This window comes from Cricetulus griseus (genome assembly GCF_003668045.3).
Source record: "Cricetulus griseus strain 17A/GY chromosome 1 unlocalized genomic scaffold, alternate assembly CriGri-PICRH-1.0 chr1_1, whole genome shotgun sequence".
NCBI lineage: Eukaryota > Metazoa > Chordata > Mammalia > Rodentia > Cricetidae > Cricetulus > Cricetulus griseus.
In genome coordinates, this window is record NW_023276807.1 from 181052132 (window position 1) to 181077306 (window position 25175).

At 35.8% G+C, this 25175-nt stretch overlaps 1 protein-coding gene across 1 annotated transcript in view; it reads left to right on the forward strand.

Moving 5' to 3' along the window:
- Nrg3 (neuregulin 3) overlaps positions 1-25175 on the forward strand; it is a 1018353-nt gene that overhangs the window by 629454 nt on the left and 363724 nt on the right. The window lies entirely within an intron of this gene.

Here is a 25175-nt window from a genome sequence, read left to right on the forward strand (position 1 = left end):
AAAACTTTGTGCTTTAAATCTACCTTTTAAAGGACCCGATGTTCTTTTGGGATAAATGAAGTCTTGGCTGAATTTTGAGAAACTGTTTATTTGAATTTTGAAAATCTATTTAAGTTTGTTTTTTAATCAAGGTAAGCAAGTTTTTTGAAAGTTGTTATACATTCAATATTCATGAGTTTGTGTCATCTGGCACCTGTGCTACAAATTTTTGACAATTTACCCAGAAAATATAATTTTAAATATTGAGTTAATTTGTAGCATCTTCTCCATTTATGTTTCCCTCTATAATGGATGATTCTTAATAGTTACCACATGCATCTGTTTCCAGATTCCATTGGCTACACAGCAAACATTTTACCACTTACCACTTGCTATACACTATATAGTTCATAGGGGATATAGAGATTATAAAGATGTACACATAAACCATTTCATATTCTGGAGCTCAAAACCAAAATGAAAACTATAAAAGCCTATGTTAATATATATAAAACAGTAACCATCCTGGCTGGAATGAAGATAGTATAGAGACACTTGTGCTCCTCCATTTGGCTCTCAGACCACTGAAAAAATAGATCCCAAGAAATTGGAATTTCCCAATTTAGCAATGCTAAAGCTGGGAGAAGGCAAAGGCTCCTGGCTTTCTCTCCCTGAAGGCGATTATAACTTTTCAGCTCACCTTTCAGGGAAGGAATTTGCATCAGACCATAATGATGAGCAGGACCACATCTGGATTAATACTGCTTAGCTTAGGCATCCCTCTAGTACCTATACTTAAAATTTAAGGCTCATGTTGAGACTGGAAAAATGACTTGCAGGGGTCACTGTGTTATCACAAGTATGTTATAAAGCTAAGGTTGCCCATTATGCTATACTCAGATTCATTGTGTCTGGACAATAAATTGACAAGACACATAGTAGTGTTACTGACAGTATAGATTTGTTCAAAGAGCTGACCTGAACAAGGGGGAGCACTTGGTCCCCAGACTGATACCTGGGAAACCAGCATGGGACTGATCCAAATCCCATGAACACGGGTGTCAGTGAGGAGGGCTCAGAAATCTATGGGGACTCTTGTAGTAGATCAGTACTTATTCCTAGCATAGGATTGAACTTTGAGAGCCCATTCCACATACAGTATTACTCCCTGAGCCTAGACACATGAGGGAGAGTCTAGGCCCTATCCCAAAGGATATGCCAGACTCTGAAGACTCCCTATGGAAGGCTTCCCCCTCCCTGGGGAGCAGAAAGGGTATGGGATAGGTGGGGTGTTAGTTGGGGGGGGGCATGGGAGGAGGGGAGAGAGAGGGAACTTGGATTGACATGTAAAACAATCTTGTTTCTAATTTAAATTAAAAAATGGAGAAAAACAAACAAAGAAACCAAAAACCAAAAGCCAAATACCAAAAAACCAAACAAAAATAAAGTGAGATCAGAGGTATAGAATGCTGTCCACACAATTAACACATGGGACTCAAGAGCTTAAGTTTTTTAAAATGATTTTTTAAATTGATCTTAAAAGTTTAAGTTTTTTAAAGTTTATTTTTATTTTGTATATATGTATATTCTGCCTATGTTTATGGCTGTGAACCAGGTCTACTCAGTGCCTATAGAAAGTGGGAAAGGGTGTAGGAGTAAAAAATGGTTGGAAGTCACAAAGTAGGTTCTGGCAACCAAACTACAGGCAACCACTGACTGCTGAGAGAGAAGGAATTACTCTTTTCCAGGGATGAGCCCCCTCATTGGTTAACCAATAAAAAGTAGTCTGTTCTGAGATAATATACACACAAACAACATGAAATGAACTCAGCAGGTTGCATTTAGATATTCATGCATTAATAAACATATGTAATAATAATAATCAAAGAAAAAGAGGGCCTCAGTTTGAGAAGGAATGAGGGCAAGTATATAAGAAGGGTTGGAGGGAGAAGATACAGGATGGCTTGGAAAGAGGAAAGAAAAAAAGTAATATATTTTAATTAATATTTATAAAAGAAAAGAATACAGAGCCTGATAGCATGAGTTTTTTTTATAAACTTTTACCATAGCTATATCTCTTGTCCTCCCAAATTCATTTCCCTCATATTTTTCTCAAGTAGTTCTAGTGAAATATTTCTTTGCAAGCTTTATTAAAAGTGGCAAGTAAATTGATCCCACAGACTTTTGTGGAAGTGTCTATTTCCATGGCAACCATAATCTGCTTTGCATTCTTATGAATAGGTGGGACCCATGCCTTCCTCACACACAGTCAAAGGCCAGTGACAGATTAACACAAGCAAACAAGTGTTTATTCAGTACACAAAGGCAATGGAAAGCTCAAATCATTGAAGATTTAATTCAGCAAATTTTTAATATTCAATATGACATTTATCAGAGACAAGCAGCTAAATTATTGTTTAAAAACAACCAAGGAGTGACAATGCAAATTCTTACAAATGGACCCAGAAGTTATTTGAATCTAGGTATCAGCAAATGCATTTTATGAGAGCATCAGTTAGGCCCTGCATGCCATTCGGTTATCTGTCTAACTCCTTTGATGTAAACAAGCATGCTGTGATCTGTTACAATAAAACTTCATTAAAAACTACCCAAAAAAGGCCTTTGGTGAAGCTCAGTGTTTAAATGCCTGCCTGATACAGTGAGACCCTGGGTTCAATCCCGTGCACCCAACAGAGGAAATATCATGGTCAATAATGGTCTAATTCCAGTGTCTCAACTGTTTTATAGGAGCCATAGGTCCCAATGACTTTACTGTTTAAACGAGGATTTGAAAGGCCAGGGCAGAATCAAAGAACTCAAGTCTGATTCCCAATCACTACCCTTATTTAATGATGACTGACTGGCAGGCCACATTCTGAATTTTATATGTCTGTTACTTCACTTAGCTTGTAATATTCCAGTTTCTTAAATATTCCTGTGTTACTTATCTTTCTGCGGTGACAAAATACTTTGATAAAATAAATTTAAGTCATGACTGGAATGTCATGGCAGTAAAACTACAAGGCAGAGGATACCATTCTATCCATAGTCAGGAAGCAGAGGGAGGGAAATGCTTGTGCCCAGCTCACTTTCTCTATCTGGCACAGTGCAGCATCCCAGGCTATGTTATGGTGTCACCCAAATTTAGGGTGTGTTTTCCCACTTCACTTAACCCAATGCAGATAATCTCTTGGAGGCTTGCCCAGATCTAGATAATTTCTCACAGGTATGCATGGAGACATGTCTCCTAGGTAGTTCTCTATCCTGACAAGTTGACAGATTAGCAACACAGAACTGGGGAGGCAGGTACACTTAGTATCTCCACTGGGAAATGAATACCAAGACTTGGGAAATCTTAAAGCTCTCAAGGTCACTAGAAAAATGACTTTGTCTTTGTTCAGATTAACTTGCTCTATTTAATTCAGTGAGTGGATTAATGAAATCATTCTTTAAATGCATCTGCAATGATTTCTCAAGTATATGAAGGGCCAAGCATCTTTAAAGAGTTCCCAGATTCTGGTGGATGTTGGGAGATTTGCAATGCTTATTTCAGATCCACGGCTTCACTTTGATTGTAGCTCAGTTTCCATTCACCCTGCTTTATGAGGAGTAATTTCATGAAGAGGTAAAAAGGGTGATTGTGGTGTGCAGTTAATTAGAATTTCTAATTAAAATCATCCTGAAAAACAAGAAATTAAAAAAAGGAAACAGCGAATGCCAATGGAAGAGTAATTGCTAATCTGCAAATTAAGGAAACTGTATACCATAAGTGCTTTTTCTCTTCTGGAGTGAAAAACACCTAGTTTCAATTAACATACCATGAATAAAATACTCACCTTGAATAAAGGTACAATACAGGGAGAACTTTATTTGGCCAAACAGTTTGGTTAGGTGTTGAGGGTTCTGCCACTGGCAGGCATTCTTGTTTCACTCTCATCCTTTTAGAATCCCTTTTTGAATACGAGTGCAAATTAGAATTTTTCAAGCCAGCGTCTGGTAACTTTGCAAGTTTTCAAAATTACACTCTGTGTCTCTGTGTCTGTAAGCACATGTGCCAATACCAGCCTCAGTGTATGAGGGGGCATTTATCTGTACTTGTGTGCTCAGTGACAAAGGGATGTAACTCCTGGCATCATGCATTGGTATTTCGGTTTTAGTTTCTCACTTCTCCTCATTCCCATAATCTTATGCCATTAGTCACAGTCAAACAAAATAAAATAAAACCCTTGAGAATTTTCTGGAGTCTAGGGGGAGTTAGGAACATTTAATTCCCTGATTTCTGTTTCTAAGCCTTATGGTTTTGTTCATGATATTCTTTTGGTTGCTACACAGGCAGTCCTAGGTAACTGGTCTGCTCACTTCAGAGTTTCTTGAAGTCTGTTAATTTTGCATTTGTAACTGATTTTAAAAAAATGAAACCATTCCCTGAAAACATCTGAGTCTTCAAGTAGTAGTCAAAATACTGGGTTGAAGTTTCCTTGGAATTGAGCTAAGTTCTGTGACAGAACATCACTGTTGTATTTTCTTTCCATGCCAAATATCACAATAATCATTTTTAAAATAATAAACTATGCTTTAGAACAGTTTGGGTTTATAGAAAAAATGAGCAAGGGGCATAGGATTCCACATAATTCCCTTCCCAGACTTCTCCTGTTAACATTTACTCCAATTACCAGGTTAAGCTCTGCTTTGACCTTGGGGTTGTACATTTGTGGGTCACTTTCACAAATACCTGTTACACATCCACCATTAAAATTGGATACAGAATAATTACAATGCCCTGAAAATCTTTTCTCTTCAACTAGTTCACTTTGTACCATAGTCTGCCCAGCTCTTGGCAACATTCTCTTATGTTCTCTGTGGCTTTCTCTACTCTAGAATGCCATGTGATGGAAATCATACAAGGTGCAACTGTTTCTAGTGTTCTCCACAGCCACTTGGCCCCAAAACAAACACGCTGACACTATATTAATTATAAATCTTCTGGCAGATGGATAGGGCTTCTTATTGGCTAGCTCCCTCGATTATTAACCCATAACTAATAATCCATGTATTTTCACATGGCCTAATCTTACCAGAAAACACCTGGCACATCTTATCTTACTGGTCTCTACTTGGCATCACCCTCTGGCAGGCTCTCTCTGTCTACTTTTCCCAGAATTTTCCTCATCTCCTAGGCCCACCTATATTCCTGCCTCTACTGGTCAAACTGTTTTATTCATCAACCAACAAGGGAAACATATATACACAACAGCATTCCCAATAAGTACACCCTTCCTGAGATGGCATTTTCAACTTAGTGAGATGTATTTGTGATTATCCTTGTCTTTATAAATGTCCATGAGCCACATCTTTTCAATGATGAACATTGTGCAATTGCATGCATGTATCAAAGCTTATGTTATTTTCACTATACAGTTCACCCATTGAAGAAAATATTGGTTACTACATCTCAGTTTTGGCAGTTAGTAATACAACTATTTCAAACACTTGTACAAATGATTTCAGGGTGATGAGTTTTCAATTCATCTTAGAAAACATCTAGGAACACAATTGCCAGATATTATGAGAAAATTGTCTTGAGTTATAGAAGATGCTTACACTCCTTGGAATTCTCTAAAAACAGTGAATACAAACCCCAATTCTTCCCCTCATTCACCAGCATGTTGCATTTTTTTGCGGCTTATGGTTTAGTCACTGTAATAAGCATGAGATGGGTGAGGGTGTCTTGAAAGATGGTTCATTAGTTAGGAGCCTGCACTGGTCTTGCAGAGCACCCAGGTTTGGTACCCAGAAGCCATAGTGGGAAGCTTTCAGCCACCTGTAAGCACATTGCAATGGAGATCTAGGATCTCTGACATAGGAGAGAGCCTGTAGTCACATGTATATACCTACACTCATAGTTACAAGAAGTCCAAGAAAAACAAGCACATGATGGTATCTCATTTTCATTATTATTCATGAATCATATGAAGCTGAATATCTTTTCTTAACTTATTTGTCATCTGTCCAGTGAGGTACCTTCTATATCATTTGCTCATTTTTTTTTTATTTTTGGGTTGTTATTTCCTGAGTGTAAGGATTGATGTCTATGGTTTATATGAGATCCTCATCAATCATACAAGTATTTTGAAAATATTTTCTTTCATGCCATTTCATCTTCTTAACAATGTTCTTCACAGATAGAAATTGTGAGCCTCAATTAGTTTCATTTTAATAGATGAATTCCAATGCTATATTCTGTAATATATGATAATTTTGGTGGTTCACATGAAATTCATTGATAAAATTAGGAGACTAAAGGTCAAATATTAGAAAATATTAGGGGCTCAGATAAGTCTGAGATTAGAGATGTTGTTATTTTCCTGGCTTAGAGTTTCAGCTTTAGAAGAATAAAATTTGAGACATGGTGGTTATACAATATTAAGAGCATGTTTAATTTCACTGATACATATGCAAAGTATAAAATCAAAAACATGAGAAAAATACTCAGACAACATAATTAGTTCTGTGATACCCAATGGTACCAACATTTTCTCCTATGTTACCTTATAGAGCTTTGCCATAATTCCGTGTTTCGTTCCTAAAGTTTGGAATCTACTTTGAACCACTATTTATGAAAATTAGAAACCATGCATTTGTCTCAGTACATTTCACTTATATTTGAGTACAGAGTTGCTTCACTTTGTAAAGTTATTTTTTGAGGGTCTGGCAATACATTTTTTTCATTTTTATGACAAATAAGTTTCAGGTTTATTTCCTTTTTGTTTGCTATTATAATATGAAGCTAAGCTACAAACAGGTACTTCCGAGACAATTTATCTCACAGTTCTCCTTCCTGTAAGATCCTCCTCCATACATCTGACCAATGGCACCATAATTAGGCTTTGGGGGTAGGGGTGACAAGCATAGGTTCTCATATGTGGCTCCTTTTCCCCAGCCCCTGGACTAAAATTGATGATGAAAATTTGTCAACCCCAGGGAGGGAGAAGGAGCCACCTACTCCTGCTATCACAGATAAAGACTCATTCTACTTTCCTGGCCTCTCAGTCTTGTTGGCTGACAGGTACTCCAAGTATTATACATATCTGATACCTGATGCTAACCGGGTCATGGGCAGGCAGCTTCTCTCAAGACACAGGGGTTCTGTCCTGACAGCAGACCAAGAGAAAAATTTACTTTTTATTTTCTGCATTTAAAACATATTGTAGTATCCAAATGGAATTTATAAAAAAATCCCACTAAATGTCTGTGTTTGCACGATTTTTATTTCTTTTTCTCTTTCCTCATTTTCAGTAAACAGTCATTAGTTGGGGGTAAATTAATCAAAAGAAAACTTCCCTTCTCAGTGTGAACTAGAGCAGTAAATTTTAGAGTATTAAAGCAATGGAGATCATGAATAGAAAAGTTTCATAATTTAAGTTTCCCAGCATAAGAAAGCTTAGGGCCAATGACTCAGCTGGGAAAGGCACTTGCTGTCAAACCAGAGGACCTGAGTTATATGCCTGAAATCCACATGGTAGAAGGAAAAAGCTGACTCCTGCACAGATGACCTTCTGACCATCACACACCCAGCATGGCACACTCAACGCCCAACCACAATGCAATCTAGTAAAGCTTTAAAAGCAATGAATAATGTGTAAAAACAAAAGGGAGTTAAGGAGATACAACTTACTTGAAGCAGATGTGGGAGGGGATCGATAGACCCTATGGAACTGTTGTTTTTCATAAGTGGTTAGAAGATGCGTGAACTCACGGATAGAGTCTTTTCTGTCTCTGTGTTGTCCACTGATAGTAAATGGCATGGCTCTGTTCTTAAATTATTTTTCATATCTCCCCTGTGAGAAAGTTCTTAGATATTTCACTCTTTTAAAAATCAGATGTACTAGTGAAATACTTGGCCAGGTTTCTATCAATTTTATAGCCCACAGTACTGTTTTCAGAAACAATTCCAATATGTCTGCATATTGGACAGGGACTGGAAATGGATGGAAAAGATTAAATAAACTTATATGTGTGTGGACATTTTATGCAATTATAAACACACACATAATTTCTTCTTTCCTTTCTTAATAATAGGACAAAGTGTTTTAAATAAAATCTTAGCCCACGGTGTTTTTACATTTGATATTCCCTATAATCTAATGTGGAAAGATACTTCCTTTTTGAATTATTTGAAAGGCTGAAGCTTGATTTGAGGTAGAAATTCAAACATTTGAGCTTATTTTTGATTAGACAAGTCATTTTCTGTCCTAGGACAGATAAGAAGCCATTAAATCTCACCCAGCAGACTGTGAATTCAGCAAATCATATGACAGATAAGGAACTGAAATAGAAACTGCATATCAAATCTTGAACTAAGGCAGTTGAAGGAAATAATGTTTTGATGGGTTTAATGTAAACTTGTGTTTGAAAGCATGTGTTCAACAAATACACAGCTGAAGGGAGAAGGAGCCAAGACAAGATTGAGAATAAGTACAGGAATGATCTACAGCTCCTTAGTTATCCTTGTGTTTCAGTTTCCTAAAACCATGGATAGTAAGACCATGTAAGAACATTCCCCTTTGCCACCTACTCCACTCAGAAACAATTGTAATTCGGTAAACCACCTAAATCTGAAATGAGTATTCTCCACTAGTGCTGTCAATAACTCACTTTGACAGGAATCATCATTTTTCACTAATAAAAAAGAAAAATGATGAGTGGAATATTAACCTTGGAGGAAGTAGCTGAGTTTCACGTCTTGTCCTTATTTCTTTGGTGTTAATGTGTGGCTGGATTTTCTTGTATCTCAAACCCAGTTCTAGGGACCACCTATTCTAGAAACATACCTCTGAGTATGCTAGCATCTTATGTGTAAGATGAGGTAGTCTTTGTATATATCCTGAGTCATCTCCCGAATTCTACACTGTAACAGTCTGCCATCTCCAGATCACTTACAGTGCCTGAAGCAGTATGAATGCTCTGGTACATAGTTAGGGAATGATGGGAGGGAAAAAGAAACAATGTACAAATGCAGGTTTTTCCTAGTTGATTTAAATTAATTTATTTTACTTTTTAGTCTCAATTTATTGTGTGTGACCATGTGTCTATGACATATGTGTGAATATGTGTGTGTGTACTCTTGTGTGTGCTTTTGTGTGTTATCTGCATGTGAGTTTTGAACTATGCATGTAACTGAAGAACACGGGTAAATGGTGTCTTTATCAGTATTCAGGTTACTTTTAAAATAAATGTTTCTTTTATATATTTATGTATTTATTTATTCTTTGTATGTGTGTGTTTGTGTGCGTGTTTATGTGTGTGTAGATCAAAAGGACTTCCCAACCCCTTTTCTACCATTTATGAACTGTAGTCAGTTCAACCCATAAATGTGAAAAACAACTGTAAACAATTGACTGGGTTTGATTCTGAGATGGTCATAGCTTCTGTAAGAATCCTTATGTTCTGCAAAAATTAAAATGTCATTTCATATTATTTTCTGTTATTTCAGTAACATTGCAGAGTAGGCTTTCATTTGTTTTTTTGCTTATTTTGGTTCATGGAGCTTTTCTGTAATAGCTTCACTGAGTCCCACAGTCAAAACAGCCTAATAGTTAAATGTTTTGCTATTCTTCTGAGTAATTTTGAACAGGGTCTCCATGTAATCATTTTGTAGTGGGCTTTTCAAATCCCATAGCTGCTCTAATGTATTCAAATACAAATTTCAGTAACAAAGAAAACTTAATCAAGCCCACTCCCCTGGTTTGTGGTCCTATAGCTATGGAAAATTCTTTGGCTTCAGTGAGATTATTCTACTCATACTAATAAAATGAGTATTAAAACTGCTACCTGAACTGAATGAGATAAAATGTGAAAAGAACCAAGTATGGATAAGATAAGGAGAGTTGATTTTTCAACTCTCCTTGAAAATTAGCTGTGGCTAGCAAAGCTAACACTAATGTCATTTCTAGGTATCGAATACAATTTGTGCCTTAATTGGGCATAATTACTGATTTGATAATTAAAACCTTAGTATGAATTACTTTTCTTCCAGTTTCTATACTTGTCTGTCACAGAGCATGAATTTACATTATTTTCTTAATTTTTTAATGTGAATCATTAAGGCATCATTATTAATTCATGTTTATGGTCACTCTTTTGACTCATAACATAGGTTGCTATTTTGAGAAACACACTGGCCCCAAGAATCAGAACATGAATGCCAGCATACATTACATGCACTACTTGAATAGAAAGTATCCTTTGTGGATTCATGCATTCAACAAAACTATATTGAAATTACAAAGCATGGGTGATGTATAGCTAGACAGCTTGTTCAGATCATTTGGCAGATGTGTAAACAGAAGTTGAATGTTTTGTAGTGGAAAATAAAAATAAAAGAGGAAATATACTCTATTCTACTGAAACTGTGTGAACAACTCATTCTTCCACAACTTAATCTCCTGTGCTCTAGATGGCCACAGACCTTTTGTTTATAGAAGAATTGTGAACCACCAGAGGTTTTCCAGCTACAAATGTAGCTATCTTACCCCAGCTAATTTGTCAGGACCTACTCCACATATGGGCCTGTCAGACCCACAGCTAATTAAGTAAGTCTCCCTTCCTAGCCATCTGAATTCCATTTTGATAAGGGACATGAGTGTGAAATAAGCTTTCTTCTCTATAACACTCTATCTAAACTCTTCAGAATTTATTTGTAAATTCAGCATAGTAATGATAAACGTTGCTCTATTGCCTTCAAATCAACATGTTAATGAGTAACATAGAATATATAAGCCAAAGCATTGTAATCTGCATAAATCAGTATTAATATTATACTAGGATATATCAGGTATAATAATAACAATATCATTTTTTTGTTTTTTAGAGACAGGGTTTCTCTGTGTAGCTTTGGAGCTTCTCCTGCCACTCGTTTGGAGACCAGGCTGGCCTCAAACTCACAGAGATCTGCCTGTCTCTGCCTTCCGAGTGCTGGGATTAAAGGCTTGTGCCACTAATGCCTGGCAACAAAATCATCTTTAATATTAACTCAATGATATATCTAAACTATTATAATAGAGTGGCTTTAAAAAGAGTGCTTGAAAATAGCTTCTCTTATAACAGAAATGTAATTATTTCATGGGTTTGTGTACTAGTGGAATACATTTTAAAGTTAAAAAAATAGAGGAAACTATTTTTTTCCAAAGAACCTACTGATGTATAGATCACAGTTAATAACTATAAAAGAAATACCTTCAAAACTGATAGAACTGACTGAAGTATTCTTCTATCTTTAAGGGAAGATGGAGGGGCTGTCTGATGCTTTAGAAAAATTTCCAATCCCCACCAAATAATTGTGGAAGCCACCACACTGATGGTCAAGGTCAAGGGCAGGACAGCCTGGTATCCTGGTCATTAGAGTCAGAAGCCAGTGTTTGCTTACTCTGCCACTTATTGTGAAATAGTTGGAAAATATTTAGTTTCTCTGCTGATTTCTTTTCTCTTATAAAATAGCAATAGTCTATTTGTATTACTCTTACGAATGAATGTAAAAGATACTCTTTAGGACAGTACTTGGTATTATCTTTATTAAATACAGTTCTTAGGGTATTGGTAAATTAGATACTATTCCTTAGCTTTATTTCATCTTAATTTTTGCTAAACCAGCATTCAAAATCAGAGAAATGAATCTGATAGTCTGTTAACATAGCTATACTTTATGTAATCGCTGTTACCTTTGTTGTCTCTCAGAAGCTTTAAAGTTTATTTATATTAGCAATAATAGTCAATGAAGGTAAATGTAATAGGATGGGTATTTTTAATAGTGAACAGAAAAAATGAGTGCTCATTTGATGAGCATGTTGAAAATTGTGGATTACTTATGACCGTGGCTCTCTAAAGACAATTGAGGAGTTTTTAGCTCTCCATAGCATTTTTGCACTTCATGAGGAGACAGTCATTTCCAGAGGAATACTTACATGTTATTGTTTTATTCATTGTTTCACAAGTGTATAGTGCTGCATTTTACAGATCACAAGACATGTGAGATTGCAAAGTGACAGCCTGGAAAAGATCAGAGACTCCACCTATGTATCTATTTTAAAAGTTGTGAATCAATGTAACTCTCCTCACTAATTGTGAATTTCTATGTGTACTTTTGTTGAATCACATATTCAATCTTTCTGGTACAGTGAATAAAAACCTTTAATGGGGATTTGTTTTCAAATATAAAAGTTTAATTTCTATATGATGACATTCAGAGAAATAAAATTCATTCTTCATAATTAACATGCATTTGATAGTTAAATGGGGTTACAATAAATAAATTAGTTTCCTTTTGATAATAAGAAAGTTCTAGGATAAAAACTAAGGAGACTGTTACACATGAAGATACCATTGCCTATGACTTAATGACTTTCAATGCTGAGTAATTATAACCAGTTCATTGGTAGAGACAGTCCAAAATTCTTGACATCATTGAGGAACACTTATCTTCAATTCCTCACTGAAGCTTTTTCATGTGTGGTCATTTTGGTCAGAAATGTATCCAGGAATTTGTTGAACAGTTTTCCCATTTTCATACTTACACAATGTAAGGCAATGTATTTCCCCTCTGCCATCACATTAACCATATGAGAAGCTGATGCTGTTCACATCTGTTCTTTTGGGGGCCATGTAAACAAAAGTCAGTCCTAAGAGGCCTTTGCTAACTTATGAGGCCAGACCCTCCATCTTTGTTGGATGCCCAATGACATAACTAGGAAAACAAAATGCCAATTTGATCCCTGAAGCAATGATGCCAGTTGAAGGTGTGTGGCCCACTTTGTACTCCAGGCAGTGCCAGCTGCAATCTCAAACAGATGTTCTTTCAGATACATGGTATACTACTGGAGAGAACTTTTACAGGATAGAACAGTGCTGATTCTCAAATGAGCCTTTTGAAACACCAGGTGTGAAACATTCCAGGTGTGTGATCACCTTTAAAAAAATTGTATCGAGGAACAATTCTATATGATTGATTTATGCCATCTTCTAGGAAATCCCTTTGGTAAAGATACCCCTCAGCATTTGAAATAAAAAAAAATGTGTTAGGTGGACAGAGAGCTCAGAGATTTTTCTTCTCTCCTCTTAGTTGGAAGGCAGGACCCCAGGAGACTGAAACACAATCAGCCAAGTAGCTGAGTGAATATTAACTTCTAAGCTGAGACTACAGCAGATTCCTTCTTTCATATATTACACATTCGTAATTTCCCATTGACTAGCATAATTGGCAATTCCAGTGAGCTAACTTAAAAATCTGTTTTTTCTCTTTAACTAAAACATAATATAAAATCAGGATCAAATTTCTGCTCTGCGCCAGTGGAAATGGCTTATTTCCAGAAATGTTTAGAGAGTATTATAGTTTGCACCCAGATGTAGTTGCAGAACACTCTGAAAATGCTTGTTTTCTTGAATATAATTCCAACCTTCCACCCATGCTAATTGTTAATGACATTTTGGGTTGTTTTTCAACACTTTAATCAGAATGAAAGCTTCAACAGGGGTGTTATTTCATATTGTGCAAATGAATCAACTGTTGATTCCCTTGCCAGTCCTCAAATGAAGCCTGACCTCCAAGGGAGAGCACCCAAGTCAGGGCTATGGGCTAGGGTCAGAGTTATGGTCTAGTTCTAAAAACACTGAAGTGGAAGATGTGTTCCAAATGAGATGCTCTGCAGCAGTGAATGAAGCTTTAGGATGTGTTAGAGGCTGTGAAGGATCCCTGCCCCCTCATTGCTGTAGGATTGCTCACAAGAGAGCAGGGGCAGCATGCCAGCTCTTTGATTCCCTTGTCTTTCCTCAGCCCTTGCTTGCATTCTGTTTTCCAAAATGGGTCAGGTCAGCCTGAAACCTTCTTGACAGAGGCTGAGAAGAACTACCCAACGACGTCCAGAACTGTGAGCTCAATATTTTCATAGCAACATAAGTATTAAATATTACACTTTGTCAAGCATTCAGACAATAGGAATCGTGCAAAGGCCATTAGGAAAATATTTAAATTTTAGCTCTAGCAAAACTTGAGTGATGGTTAGGAGTCTTGTAAATCTGAATTATGAACCTTGCATGGAAATGGGTCAAGAGAGAAAGAGTCCTGTAGGCAGTTTTTCATCAAGGCCACCCTCTAGCTCTCAAAGAACTACATAGAGACTTATTAATAAATTCTAAGTTGATAGCTTAGGCTTGTTACTAACTAGCTCTTACAATTTAAGTTAAGCCATATTTCTTATCTATGTACTGCCATGTAATGCTGCCTTTTTCGGCATAGCATATTCATTTTTATTTTCTCAGACTCTGGCTGGCAACCCCACCCTCCATTGTACCTGAGGCACTCTCTATTTGTCACAAGTCCCACCTAACTTTTACCTGCTCATCTCCTGACCATTCAGCCATTTTCTAGACCAATGAGAGACAAACATGTCCACAGTGTATAAAAATATCGTTCCACAGCAGAATATATGTGTTTATAATCAATACCTGGGTATAATGTATTAGAAGACGCACAGGAATTTAAGTAGTAAAAGAGTGAGATGCTAAAAGAGGCTAAGAGGCTCCCCAATACATCTGAGTGATTAATGTCAGAGCTTGATGGGTACTGAAAGAGAAGATCAATACAAGAAATATTGTCTAATGAAAATGTATCCCATTGTCCTACAGCATTGATATCTATACAGAACTTGTTAGTTTTGTACCCACCCCATATTCACTGTATTGGCTTAACAATCTTCCAAAGCAGTTTGTATATAAACACTGGAAAGGTCTGTTAACAAGGATTGTGGTGCATTTCTGCTTAGTATAGTCCATTGTGGAGCATCAGCTGGCTGTGTACTAATATAATGACTGAGATAACTAAGCTTATGGTACTGTGTTGCTCAGCAAGGTCGATATGGGTTATAGTTTGAAAGCAACAGTTTCAGTAAATTTTCTATGTGTAGAGGAGAGGATAATTACTAATGAAGAGAGAAGAGTGTGGGAATACATAGTAGTCAAACCCCTGGTTCAAGAGAGGGCCAGCTTTCAAGATGGGTGAGGTACAGTGCATTCTTTAATACACCAAGTAATTAAGACAGCGAAGTAAAAGCAGCTTCATGGTCAATGCCAGAAAACATGGGACAAGGCTGTAAGAGTCCTGGAAGGCCCTTGAGGCATACTGGCTTTCAGTCAGGAACCATATTTTTATTCCTTCTTTTGTATCCATGATTCTAGCAGAATATGAGCTGTGGTAATAACCAAATACTAACACTTGAAATCACTATCTTACTAGCATCTAAATCTTTACCTTGAGAAATTTTAACATCGTGTGATGTTAAGGAATTAACATGTATTTTCTTTCAAACACATAAAAGCCTCCATAATACTGACTGCTAGATGTATCATGTCTTTAACCCCTTTCATCAACACAGTGATATAAATATTAGATGACTCCTCATTAAAGCAAAATAATGCTTAAAGGAGAAAAGTAATAGTCCTAAGACCATATAATATTCAATGAAACAACATGCATCCTTTCTTTCTTAAAATAATAAAGCAAAATATGATAAAACAAAACTAACACATTCAAGTTTGATTAAAAAACAACAAATGGAAGAAAACAAGCCCAAGAGAAGGCACAAAATTAGAGACTTACTTATATACATACGCAGGTATCCCATAAAAGTACTAAACTGGAAGTCATAATATATAAACAGAGGACCTGGTGCAGACACCTGCAGGTCTGGTGCATGCTGCCTCAGTATCTGTGAGTTTATATGAATTTTGATCATACTGGTTTAGAGGACCTGGTTTCTTGGTGTCATCAACTCCTTTGGTTCTTAAAATCTTTCACATCTTCTGTTGGGTGCCCTGAGCCCTAGGGGGAGAAATATGTTAGAGACATCCCATATATGGCTGGGTATTTTCAGGTCTATCCCTCTCTGTTTAATGTTTGGCTATGGGACTTTGATAATGGCTAAGCAATGCACTGAGCTATGAGTATAGCAAGTTGTCATTAGGAATAATTTTATTAATGCATTTTTATAACAATAATATTTGGTTTTACCCTAGGTCCCTGATCTATCTAGTCTCTGGTTCTTGATCATCCAAGCAGTATTTGGTATAGGCTCCATCTCATAGAGTAGGGCATAATTCAAATCAGGTATTGGTTGGTTACTCCTACAACCTCTGTGCCAACATTTCCCTGGTATATTTTGCAGGCAGAACACCATTGTACATCAAAGTGTTCACGGCTGGCTTGATATTTATGTTCCTCTTTGTTAGTATGCAGCTGTACAAAATATGTTAGAATGTAGGTGAAGGCTCTAGGTAGGCACAAGTTAAATTTCTCCATGTTCAATGCATTTTGTAGGTGGTGTCTTCAGCAATGGGACTTTGCAATCAGTTTGTAATATTGTCAACAACCTTGGTTGTTTGTGGAGTCCAATGGGGCCTCTTTGGTTAACAGCTTGATTAGATGTAACCTAGTCACAATACTCTAAATTTCATTTAGTGACAACAGATGGTCAGTTGGAACCCTGCCTCTGCCATTATTTCACTATTTCACTTAAATCACTTTCATATATTTGTTTTTGGAAGCTTCCATTGCATTAATTCCTATACTATCTCTCAAATCCTCCTTAATTTTAATTTTTCTCCTCACATTTCTTCCCTTGTGTCCTCCCATTCCCCTGCCCACTTGATCCTCCTGTTCCAGACCACCTCCCAATCCATCCTATATCCATCCATTCTAATTCAATTCCTTTCATAAGGAGATCTCTATGTATCCCCGAGTTCTTTATTCTATAAACCAACTTCCATGTTTCTATAGATTGTAGCTTGGTTATCATTGATTTAACAGCTATATATGTGAACACAATCCATATTTTTCTATGAGTCTGAGTTACCTAACTCAGAATAATTTTTTCTTGTTCTGTCAATTTACCTGCAGATTTCATGATGCCATTTTTAAAATAGCTGAGTAATATTCCATTGTATAAATGTACTACTTTTTATTCATCCATTCTTCTGTTGAAGGACATGTAGATTGTTTCTAATTTCTGGCTATTATGAAAAGAGTATCAGTGAACACGGACACAGCACAGTTTAAAATACAGCCTTAAAAATGAATTCTGATGTGTTCTAGAGTATCAACAGTATTTGCAATATTCTTATGCTGGTACTTTTGAGGTGTCAAATACATTATTTAAGAAGACTGCTTCCACAATGACTTTGTTTAATTATTCAGAGTTTACAGGTTCTAGACATCTATAGAAAAGAGATAAAAATGATCACAAAATGATGTTTCCTCAATGTGCCTTATTCTGCAAGAGACTAGCTTTGTTCTAGTTCTGACCACATATTTCCCAGAATCATTGAAGGTTTTATTCTTTGCACTCTTTTTTGAATTTCATTTTTTCCTTCTTTCCTTTTTGTATCTTGATTTCCTGAAAAATCATTATGAATTATACTGACGAAAACTGTCCAGTATTATGGATGCCTAAATACATAAAGGGTGGGTTAAATGTAAGATTATTCATGTAGAGGTAAAGTGGGGCATAGGGCAAAAGATAAGCTTCTTGGAACAGTCATCATGGATGGAGGCTTCTAAGGAATTCTTGAAGGTTCTTTTTACAATTAGCCAACAAGAAAAAAAGACAATGGTTCTATAAAGATGGACATTTTCTGGAGCAATCTCTGGAAACCTTATGACTAATATTACTCTCACTTTTCAGTGTTACATGGCATGATTAACTAATAGGGAAACAAAGAAATATAGATTACCTTGTAGATAAAAGGGGAAGATGTGAAGTTTTATTAAACCACAAACATTCTCTGGGATGCTGGCAATGTTCAAATGGAAGCCAGTGATCTAACAATCCAACAGAAGAGGCCGCAGGCACTGCTTACATACATAAAATCTCTTGTAGTGAAGATAGCAACCAGCTAAGATGACAATCTTCAGTGTCACTAGTAACGTGGCTCATGTTCTCTTACCTCTGTTGTTGACAAGCTCTCTTACTGAGATGAGTTTCTGGAGGTTGGAAGACATAGATCTTTGAATTTGCCCTGATGACCATTAGCATAGGCTTAAATACAATTTGCAAATATTTAGTGGTCATCAGAGAGATGGGTAGAAGTCTATAAATGGCCCTGTTACATATCAAATCACCCATTCCCTTCTAAGACTGATGGCCCATCTATAAATGCCTCAAGAAGTTGCTTAATAAATCTTCAAGGTTTGGGTAAAATAATGATCTATTGTTATTGGCTCATGTATACACACAAAGAAACCCTTTAAAATCAAATCTCAATTTCTTATTCCATAAGTCATCTCATTTTTCTCACTCTCTTAGGTTACTTGATTTCTGCTAGCTATTTATCTCTTCCCATGCCTTTTGTCTGCATTCTGTATGTATTCAAGTTTCTACTGTTGTAACAAAGGCTTAGACTAGTAAGGGTAGTAACATATAAGGAAATCAATCTGTTAAAGGGTCTGCAGAAATCGATTACTATGTAAAGTTCCACCAAAGTCTTGCTATTGATCCTGTAGTACAGGGTACAGTGGATACAGCTGATCCTGATATATAAATGTTTTCTAGACTTCAAGCTCATTGTGACAGATATGGTAGAAATATGATATTACAATTAATATTTAATTGTAGAAACTGGCATTCATAAAGTGGAGTGATTTATTAAGCATCACAATTTTGTTATAGTTATTATTGATCTCATTCTATGTGTGAACTTCAACAAGTTAATTAAATGTCTGAACTATTTTTCCCATGAAAGTGTTGGGAATAACACCATAGGCTTGATTTGAGGACAGAAAATTATGTTAAAGAATTTAGCATTTTATTAATCACCATGTGAGTCGATTGCTATTGATTGTCAATGTAAAAAAAATAGATGAATAGATGTGTACCAAAGAGTACCACTTTTTTGCCTGTGTACTTGAAGACAATCAACCATTAAATATTTTAGATAATAGCATATTGGATATTGTGTATTATATATTTACATCCTTCCAATAAAAGAGGATATACTAGTAAAAGAGAACTATTTCTAGTACTGATGATTCTAGTATGAAAGTTATGAAACATTTACCTTTTCAATCATTTTAGATGTTTAAAATATTATTGCTTGAAATTTTGACAAATACTGGCTTTCTCAACTTTCTTTGAATAGATCATTTTCATCTCAGTACTATATCTGTTTTTATTAGACTCAGTCTATCTTTGATTTATTCTCTGTCTTCTTTTTTTTTAATTTTTGAGGCCTTAAAAATAAGCTGGACAACAAAAAGGAATGAGTCTTTGAAAACTGATTTCCAAGTTAGAAATCCAGAATGATGGATGGTTAGAATAATGCCCATATTATAGTCTTATAGTACAGAGAATACACAGAGCCCTTAAAAATGAATTTCAATGTGTAAGAATAAGCCTGTGTTTTATTAACTTTCTGAATATGAAAAAAAACACAGACTCTAATACTATTTCTACACAAATTCACAGTAGCCCATATCTATCCTAGCCAATTTCAATATTAAACCTATAAACAATGTAAGAAAAATAGCAGGAAAGATTTTGAGTTGTATTTTTCAGTTCAGAAAAGTACTACTTCCAGAATGATCATTTGCTATCTCTAGAGAATCTACTACTGCCACCTTCCTAAGTCAGTCTAATTTCTATCTACACTCTAAATGCAGGTCCTTAGTCTCACAGATAAGTACAACTCTCACGCAGGGGCTTCATTTTGCCATACACAAAGATCATTACAGACAGGCATAACTGATCAAATGCAGTTAATAATTGTGGGGCCACCTGGACCAAACTAATACATCTACAACACAGTAAGAGTTGGGAGGGAAGAAGAAAGGGTGAAAATAGTGAAAATAGTGTAAAGCTTAGGGAGAATCAAGGGTAGGAAATTACTAGAGCCTGAGAACCAGAAAGTCTTCTATGAGACAGTATCTTCTGTACATCACAGGATACCTAAACCTATGAAATCTCAAAATATGGTAAACTAACCAAAACTTGTACAAGGACAACACCTGTTAACTTTTGGAAAGATGAACTCTTCCCAAGGCTCTACCTCCACATAAAAGATAGACAATTAATAGATGCTAAAAGAGGGAAATTTGGTCTGCTTTAAGTATGATCCCTGTGATAGTTCATCCAATCACAAAAGGTGTTTGTTAAAGAAATACTCATATCTATGAACACCAAATTGACTTAGCAGGTTATATATACATATTCATATATAAATATACATGTAATGATAATTAAAGAATAGGTCATGAATTTAAGAGTGAATTGGAAGGACACAGTAAGAGATGGGAGGGAAGAAGAAATGGTTAAAACAGTGTAAATACAGAATCCATATATGGGATTCTCAAAAACATTAAAATAATGTAAGGTTTTCTCAAAGAACAAATTATCATTAAAATTGTAACGTGATAATAAGGCTTCTGTCTGCTAAAATATATAAGCATCTATATTGTTAATAATTAACAAATAATGCTATTTTATTAATAGCCAGAATCATTAAAATATCTATTATACTTACATCATTGGAGACATTAATTTGTAAAATATATGTTATGAGATACATTATAGTTAGCCATGTTTTACAGGAAAGAACATTCAAAGTAAAAGACTGCACAGTAGCTTGTATTCGAAAGGCTTGGAGTTTGTATAGCAAACCAGGAATTTTGGCTACAGATGTGAGCTCTAGGTATTGATGCTGTTGTGCCTTCCTTTGCAACAATGATGGGAACAAATGCAAATTCAATTCATATTGTTTCTCCATCTATAAATTGGAGAACTATAAGAGTTTTCAGATTAATATGAGGTAAATGATACATGTTCTACTGAGGTATGTCTATTTAAGAGCAGTTGGAGTACAGCAACTGGCTTGGCCATGCTAAAGCACAGAAAACTTGTTCTTTGAAACACCAGCATATGCCAGCCACCTCCACCAAGAGCATCATTTAGGCCATACATTGTTTAAAGTGGTTCCTCTGCATAGCCAATTGCTAATACTGCTAACAACAGCATACACTTTAATGCCATGTTGTGTGTGCACTTATATGATCTGTGGTCTGACACAAGAACCTTGGATTATGATTGGCTATGACTAATCCTTTCTCTGATCATAAGGCATAAGGCAAGAATGTGAGAGGTTGTCTTCTAGGGGTAACCTGACCCAGAAATCCACACACACACACACACACACACACACACACACACACACACACACACACACACTTTGAACATACCCAGTCTCATAGATGTCTGGTCCATATATTTTGGCCTCAGATGTTGTGACTATGTCACTGATTTTTTTAAAACCTCCTGAATTTGAAAGCTCCTCAACTGGGCATTGGGCTTCCACTTCATTTTTACCATAATAAGACATCATCTGTTTCATCAGACACTCATAAAACAGCTGAATTCTGTACCATTGCTTGGCTGGGATGATGAAACTGTTCTAGAAAAACCTGAATCTGAATCTAGCTAGTGTAGATATACTTGTCTCTAATTTCATGTATTTATCTTCAATAAACAGGCCTCTTTACAACTTCCTGGTGGTTCTTGTAGGAAGGTACAATCTTAAGTGGTCATGTGACTCTCTAGTACACCTGCTAAAGCCTATTGATTTTCCCTTTTACCCAGTTAGGGTAAACACATGTGAAAATAAACTTGGTGGAAATGTTACACAGTATTTTGGTACTTATTTTTTGTGCTTTGTTTGAGGACTTCAGCTGGAGTTTAAGGTTTGGGGGGATGAACTTATTTCCTTGAAAACAGAGTTGAGCAATATATTTTAGAAACAAATTGGATTCCTAAATTATATTAGCTCAGCATGGGTTCCCCTAAATATTTGAATATAAGCCAGTCATTTAACCCTTATTAGAACCATCCTGTGACTGCAACCACTGCTGTATGAGTGAGGCAAAAAAACTGAATAGCTTAAAAGGCTCTATCAGCTGTTTCAGACAAAATGACAATCATTTTAATATTATTTATTCATTTATATTATTTTATGATATAGAATTTTATCATTATATATTATATATATATATATTTATGTTAATTATTATGGCATTTCTATGTTCCTAGAATGGGTGATGATAAATATTTTCTGTTTGCAAAATAAGTTTTTGTTGCTTACTCAGAAAGATAAACATGATTGACAAAAGGATAAAAACATAAAACAAATTTAGGGAATCTTTAAACTGTGTGTTTACTTTGTTCCACCTAGTATTTTATACAAAAAAATTGAATTTGGTAGAACTAGAAAAGATGTAACAGTGGGACATTTGCTAATTTCAAGGAGACTTATGAATGGCAGGTACACTATGGAGCTAACTATGAGAAGAATGGAAAGAGTTTGGGTGCATTCCCCTGTGAACATTAGGTATTCAGGGGTCAGGAAAGTGTTCCTTCTCCATTGTGCAAATAAGGTGGTAGAGGGAAGTTGTATGGCTTTTGTGTGTATAAGAAAAAGCCATCTTATGGAGTATATGGTTGCCTAACTCCTTCCCTGAACACAAAACAGAGGTTGAGAGCAATACTCTCTATCTCATCCATAGGTGTACTCTGTGGCTAGGACACATAGGGCATTTGGGATGATACACCAATAGGCTGGATTAAGTAGACCCTGCTTCTAGAATACAGAACATAGCAGACTAAAACTGGGGAAGCCACTTAAGTTCTTTCTGATGACAGAGCAAAGGCTCATGAATTCCACACCAGTTGGAAAATCCAGATAATGCACCTCAGCATGTGGTAAGTCTATTTTATTTTCATTTAAATTATTTTTAATTAGGACCACTTTAAAATAAACTATTTTCAAAAGGCAGGCTTTGAAGTTGAGAGAATTCCAACAGCAAAATGCCAGAGAGTGTATGCTTGAGAGAGATGATGTGGGAATCTTCTGCTGAGGCTCTCCACCTATCAAGAAGAACATTAGGAGTTATAAGCAATAAGACAATTAGTGGAAATCAAGGAGATTCAAATTGGAAAAGAAATCAAAGTATCTTTATTTGCAAATTATATAATTATATACATAAACTATCCTAAAATCAGGAACCTCTTGAAGCTGATAAATACTTTCAACAAAGTAGTAGGAACCAAAATAGCACACAAGGATCAGACAAATGACAATTGACTGAGGAAGTAGTCAGAGAAACAATACCTTTCACAATCAGCAAGTGAAAAGCTTGCATAATTAAAAACTCCAGATATTGAACAAATATTTTGAGGAAATTATCAGAATATGATGGGAATGTGTTGCATGCAATCATGTTGTTGGAAAAGGGGCACCATGGAACACTAAACAACTTAAGTTATTGAGAAGTCTGTTGGTTTCTCTCTACAAACTGATGGTAAAGCCCTATTGCTGATGATAACACCTATATATCTCATGGAATGTGAAGAAGACAAACTGGTGCCTATTTATAACCTACACCCCTATTGATTAGTGTACATGGTGATCAATGCACTCAGCACATTACCAAAGGAAAAAAAGGTAAACATATGTTCTTTTGTTTATATATGATGCTTTCCAGCTTTATGTTTACATGGGATTTCTGTGCATGAGAATGTGTATGCCTCTGTATATGTTTTCTGAGCTTTTTCTTTGACTCTTCTTTAATATTTGTTTGTTTCTTTTGTCAAATTCTCATTTGGTTTTTTGAATTTTATCTTATTTTATTTTCTTAGATGTCTGTTTTCCACTGAGAGAGAGCAAGAAAAGTAGTAGATTTTGGTGGGTGTGGATGTGTAAGGATATAGGAGGAGTTGGGGAAGGGTAAACCATAATTGTCATTTATTGCAAGAAAAAGTCTACTTTCAATTAAAAATAATAATTTATAGCATTTATAGATGTAAACAGAAGAAAACCCATGAATAAATAAGATGAGAACGATAGTAAGATGAAAACAAAACAACTGGTATGATGTTAACAATTAAATGTTACAACAAATAGAGAGACCAGTGGCTGGTTAGTTATGACAGAAAATGGGCATATCAAAAGCCATTCAAGCCACAAATCCAGGTTGACAGCTTTCATACTAGTGCTTGGGAGCCTGAGGCAGGGGCACCATACACATTTCATATATAGCTCAGCCCGGGCTTTATACTGAAAACTCAACAAAGCAAATAAAAGCCCCTCATATTCTTTCAGTGATGGGGGTCAGTGAAACTTTGATGGTAACAGGGTACCAAGCCAAGTATGGAAAAGATGATGAGCGGAAAAGATGGTGAGGAGAGTCAAACGAGGAAGAAAATAAATGCGTCATTCTTGGCATATGGATTTAAACTGATTACAAATACTTAAATAAATATGTCTTCATAAGTCTATAGATGTTTTATTAACCCATGTAGACTTTGGTTTATATTGGAATTGGGGACATTTTGCTCCTCACATATTCTCCTGTGTTCTGTTACTAAATTGTCCTTTAAAATTCTGCTTCTTTAAAATATGACAGCAACCTTACTATGCTCCAGAATATATGTGGAGGATAAGGTATAATTTCTCAGCTTTTTAGGCATGAATACGAATCTCTAAGAGTTTTATTGTTCAACTACTGTGGTCTGAGTCATTACCATAAAAACCATTTAAATTCATCATTGTTATAGACAGGTTTGAGTGGCTTTACATGGTAGATCTGGGAAATTTGTATTCAAAATGAAAACTCTTGCTTTGAAACAGTCCTTGTCCTATAATATCTTGCAGATAGCCCAATCATTTCTCTTTGGCATGGACAAACTCAGTCCATTCTCCTGGGAGAATATGTAAATAAACATCTCCTTGTGAGGAATAAAGTCACAGTTAGAGAAAGGCCATTGTGTAGATTAAATCCTGCCTTTTCTGCGTTTAGTGGGGTTGCCAGGGAAGGAAAACAGATTAAAAACAAATAAATAGACACAGAACAAGTAGACAAAAAAAACAAACATGGCTTCAAGTTTGTGTCTAAGATATTGAAAGTATCTTGAAATCTTTGACTCTTCAAATAATTCTTATTTATTGTGCTAATAATACCTAGAAGTTTGGAGGAAAAAATAAAACAAGTTAAAGAATAAGAAGAGAGTCAAATTAATTCAGTGTCATAAAAGGTGAGAGAAGACAGTTCAACATGGATAGATGGATGGATGGATAGAATGGATGAATGGATGATGGATGTGTGGATAGAGTGA